Raw genomic sequence first — 5,230 nt, 5'->3', positions numbered from 1 at the left:
TTTTTTGCCTGTTGAAAATTAAAGTTTACTGACATAGCCATAAAAAAATGTTGCTTTATTTATCTGACCGTATTGGAATGTATTTGTTAGGTTTTCAGTCAATTAAATTTGGTTCAATAAACAATATGTGGTCATTTTTAAAATTTTCAATGAACATTCGATCAGTCCGGCCCTCGGCTTGCAGCAAAAATTTTTATCTGGCCCTCCGTCCCTTTGATGAAGATTTTTTGCACTTTTTGCTCCGTTTCAGTCCACGTTTCTCCTTCCATTTCTTCAATTCCATCGATTATCAAGTTATTTCTTTTAGATAGTCCCTCTAAGTTGTCCATCTTGTCGGTTCAAACCAGCATACTGTCACATACTTTGAAGATTTCAGTTTGAATGGTTTTGCAATGGTCAGATCCATTCGTTTGTTGTTTTTTGATGTCATCGACCTCCTTTTGGGTGAAATTAAGACTCGTTTTCAGTTCTTGTACTTCCCTGGAAAAATTGTCGAGTCGTGTGTTTGTTGAGTCCAATATCATCTTTACAAATCCTTTGAAGTGATCCTGTTGTTGCTGCATGAGTGCTGTGAACAGTTTTTTTTGTTGGATGAGAAGTTCGTTGACTTGCGTAAGGGTCATCAATTCTTCATCCTGTTTAATATCTTGTCCCCGTTGAGGCGGCCTTTTTCGGGTTTCGTTGCTCGCCAGCTGTGAGCTGGTTGATGACGTGTACTGAGGTCTTTCTGCCAACCCGGATGTTGGTGACGTGGCAGTGGGCCTGTGGCCTCCCCAGACAACACTGCCGCGGTGCCCGAGTTTTCTGACGCTGCTGCCGGGTTAACTGTTCGGCAGGCTGGCCTCAAGTGGTGGTAGCTCCAGCTGCTAGCGCCGTTCCCATAGGGCCGACCGCCACTGGAGCTCCGAAGAGTCCCCTGCTCAATCACGCTGGTTGGCTATCGCTTGCTCACGCTGCCTCGGTGGTCGAGTGTGTCGTGCTGCCGCCGCCGCCGCCAGGCTCACCGATCGGCCGGTTGGTTTTTTGGGGTGGATTTTTGTGCTTATGTCTGACCAATGGGTCGACCGCCGCTGGCCCCTCAGGTGTTATCTCAACTGCCAGCGCCGAGCCAATGTGTCAACCGCCGCTGGAGACCCAGACAAACGGGAGCCCCAAACGACCGCTGGCTGTCGCTCGCTCGCTCCCACTGGCTGTTTAGAGAAATCAAAACTGAAATTGAAAGTGAAAATGCCTCGGATGACGAACAAATTTCAGTTCTCGAACAAACTGAGCGCACTTGAATGCACCATTTGACTCCTCTCGCCTTCCTTACACGAGGAAGTGACGCTTCCTCAGGTCGACGAGGAAGTGACGCTTCCTCGTGTTGCTTTCCATTGTGAGCAGACGTGTTCAATTCCCTGTTTCAAAAAGATATTTCAACAATCACACACATTATTACCGACTGGTCTGGTTTTGTTGATAATCTACACCGGGGAAAAATCTGGTCTCTGCCATACAAATACCTCCTGACTAATAAAGTAAGGGAAATCTCTTTTAAAATGATACACAAATACTATCCCACCAAGCATTATCTTCTTAGGCTCAAGAAAGACAACTCTGTTGATTGTTCATTTTGTGGAATGTACGCTGAAACAATGGTTCACTTGTTCTGGCAATTCCCGTATACCAACACATTTTGGAAAGCTGTATCCAGATTTATTATTGATCGAATTGACTCTGACTTTATGCTATACTGGAAAAATGTACCATTTGGGTTCTACGAAAGTAAGGAAAAAAATACTAAACAAACCTTCATTATAAATTTAATAATTATTCTCGCCAAGTTCCATATCCACAAATCCAGATGGAGTAATTTAAAACCTCTTTTCTTAATTTTTGAAACAGAAATAAAACAGTACCTAAGTTCTATTATGGATTCTAAAAACAAGAAAGCTGTTAAAACTCTGGCTATATGCTCCTTATTTGAAATTTTTGTTTAAAATGCCCTGGCTTCTTTTTTGTTTCAATGTTTGGAATATGTGTATGCATTAATAACATGTTCATTTTGTTTTCTGTTTATTGAGAATTGTATTATGACTTGTTCGAATAAATGTGCAACAAGCATGGTTGGACCTGGTGGGTACAAGAGCGTCTGCTCGCTACTGACTTGCCTTTTGCGGCCCATTTTCGGATCAATTGTTTCAGGTCCACCCAACCTGTTTTTGCATTTTTAATTCAGCCCAAAAAGCCAATTTTGTTTCGCAGCATGGCAAGCACAGAAAGGCAGCCATTTTGTTTTGAAGTGGCCATAACAGGGTAATTTTGTCATGGGTCCCTCAGAAACAAATTCTTTGAAATGTTGATTGTGATCAACATTTTCCTTGTGTGTAAAAACATCACAATTGAAGACTCATCCTGTTTCCTTGCAGGTCTGGACCAAAATTCATGAAGCGCATAAAGTCTCCCGACTCCAAGGACAAGAGCGTTTTTGGGGTCCCGCTCCTCATGCACATACGACGTTGCGGCTTCCCGTTGCCCCTTTGCCTACAGCAGGCTCTCTCCCACCTCATGCTGCATTGTCGGGACCAGGTACTTGCGGCAAGCAGATCTTAAAGATAAAAATAAAACACAAGATTTTGCCACAAAAGACAACATTTGACCAATTATGGAATTCTCATGGAATGCTTTACTGTCTTCTAATCTTGGATGGGTTTCCCTCCAGGTGGGCCTGTTCCGCAAGTCCCGTGCAAAGTCTCGCATCCAAGCACTGCGTCATCGGTGCGATACCTCTCCGGATGGCGTGGACTACGAGGAGCATTCGGCCCATGATATGGCCGACATGGTGAAGCAGTTCTTCCGGGACTTTCTGGAGCCCCTACTGAGCAACAAGCTGGGAGAAGCCTTCCTGCACATCTACCAGTGTAGGTCGCCAAGCCTTCTGCTAAAATACCTTTGTGGATTTTCGGATGGTTCATGCTGAGAGTCCAGGGATTATTCAGCGGTAATAGTTTGAGGGAGTAATGCATTCTGCCAGCATGTCATTGTGTCAATACTTGACTGAGTTCAGAATTCATCACAATACATTTTACCACAACGTCTCGATATTTTGTCAACTCACACCCCAGACGTACCCAAGGAGCAGGCAGTGTTTGCAGGCGATGCAGGCAGCCATCTTGTTGATGGCGGACAAAAACCGCCAAGCATTGCAGACGCTGCTCTATTTCCTGCGCGATGCGGGAGCACAGGTTGATGAAAACCAGATGACGGCCGCCAACCTCACCGTCTGCCTGGTGCCGTCCCTCTTCCACCTCAGCCAAACCAAGAGGAACATGCTCTTGCCAAGGTACGTCGTTGCTGTGCAGTCCAATCTGCAAAATTTATAATAAACTGCAGCAACAAAAAGTATTGGGTGTTGGACTCGTTCAGCATACTCCGGGTGAATTGTTGATCATGAACTGAATGATCTTCACTGTTGTCCTTCAAATGACGGTGAAGGTCCATCCAGAGAAAGTATGGCAGTGGCCGACCAGATCAGAAGGACTTGAACTCGATCTTGTCTGCGACTCAAGGCCTGGCTCACATGATCACAGAGTGTCCACGCCTTCTTCAGGTTTATTTGTTTGTTTGTTTATTATTATTATTTATTTTTTTTTAATTTCTGATTCTATTCATAACTGGAAAGTGAGAACCACTTGAAGTATTCTCAATGCTCATTGACTGCCACACAGAATGAGATTAACCTCCAAAACACAATTCTGTTGTAAAAAATTGATGTGAATGAAGGCCTTTTCACAAGTCAATCAATGGGATCTTTTCGGCCAGAGTCACATTGTCGTCCAGTAATCACAACAAAAACAATTCCTGTGCCTCATATGCCAAAAACCAGGTTTGAACCTGGTCCCTTTAGATCTTCAGTCTAAAGCCCTGTTCACACAGCACATTTTGGTCCGACGCTGCACCGAAATATTTGTTGCGATGTATTTTACACCGGAGCAAATTTTGTGGAGTGGTCACACGTGCAAAACCGCTGAGCGTGACAACTCCGGCGCAGCGTCCGCAGCTCCACCTGCGGTCACACGTGCAGTTTCTGCTGCGGACCAAAACGACAGGAATGCGGAAGTAAAACAGGTTCGGGTCGGGCTTCTCTCTCGCGGACTTTTATTTATTTTTCTTTTAATAAATATTATGGTGGACACTATTCTGTCCTTGTTCAGAATAGATCCACTTGTCGGCAGTCGTGGAATAAAGACGTGTTTACAGTCAATCGTGTGTGCTCCTGATGACTGCCACGATATATGTTTTAAAAAATGTATACTAAAACGATGTGCGGATACTAAACTAAGGAATACTTGTTTTAAAACAAACAATTTGGATAAAACAGAGAATGCGCTGTAATTTAATTGCTATTTAACTGCTAAACAGGAGCGCAGCCGGCCAGACGCAGTGCGCACGTATGTTAATTTCGTTTAATCAATCCTATAGAAATAATTTCAGATATCTTTACCTATTTATTTGATTTGAATTATTCTATTTAAAGCCTAGTAAGCCGCAGGATTTCTCTGCGTAATCAAGCAAATGCACATCGAAATTTCTCTTTGTCTGGCCTCTTATTCTGTATTTCAGCGTTATTTCGTTGTGCAAATGCATTGATCATGTTCATAAAAATATGTAGATTATTTTAACCGTAAGAAATCTTGTGTTTTTTTCTCCCAAAAATACTCACAAATAAAATATGAAATGTCGGGTTTGCTTCGCGCTCGGGCCTGCAAATCGGGCTCGGCCGGGTCGGGCTCGATTTTTTAGGACAGATCTTACCTCTAATATATATACACACACACATATATCTACATATCTATATATCTATATCTACATATAGATATAGATATATAGATAGATAAGATATCTATATCTATATAAATAGATATATGTGTCTGTGTGTGTGTGTGTGTGTGTCAGGGATGTGTCCAAGGACCGGCAACCCGAGGCCAAGGCCAAGGCCAAGGACTTGCCTCTGAGGCCAAGGCCAAGGCCAAGGACTTGGAAAATTTTCCGAGGCAAGGCCAAGGCCAAGGACTTGAAAAATTTTCCGAGGCCAAGGCCGAGGACCAAGGACTTGCCGCCAAGGCCAAGGCCAAGGACCAAGGACTGATTTTGAAATTGAGGCCTAGCCGAGGACATGTATAAAACAATGCTATCATACCACTTGGCAGGTGTTCATGAGTTGCAACACCCCTCCATCATAACCCTTTGC

General features: G+C 43.6%; 1 long non-coding RNA gene across 1 annotated transcript in view; it reads right to left on the bottom strand.

Annotated features, from left to right (window-relative positions):
* Nucleotides 1-3,518: 3,518 nt before the first annotated feature.
* The window catches only part of LOC109512067 (uncharacterized), an 18,239-nt gene continuing 16,527 nt past the window's right edge, over nucleotides 3,519-5,230 (bottom strand). The window contains exons 2-3 of the long non-coding RNA XR_002167455.1: nucleotides 4,818-4,831; nucleotides 3,519-3,531 (exon numbers count right to left, since the gene is read on the bottom strand). This is a non-coding gene — a long non-coding RNA (uncharacterized LOC109512067). The remainder of the gene's footprint in view (nucleotides 3,532-4,817; nucleotides 4,832-5,230) is intronic.

The sequence above is a fragment of the Hippocampus comes genome, unplaced genomic scaffold (assembly GCF_001891065.2).
Source record: "Hippocampus comes isolate QL1 unplaced genomic scaffold, H_comes_QL1_v1.1 scaffold432, whole genome shotgun sequence".
Taxonomy (NCBI): domain Eukaryota; kingdom Metazoa; phylum Chordata; class Actinopteri; order Syngnathiformes; family Syngnathidae; genus Hippocampus; species Hippocampus comes.
Note: the sequence above shows the minus strand (reverse complement) of the source record. Positions and strands in the feature narration are given on the sequence as shown.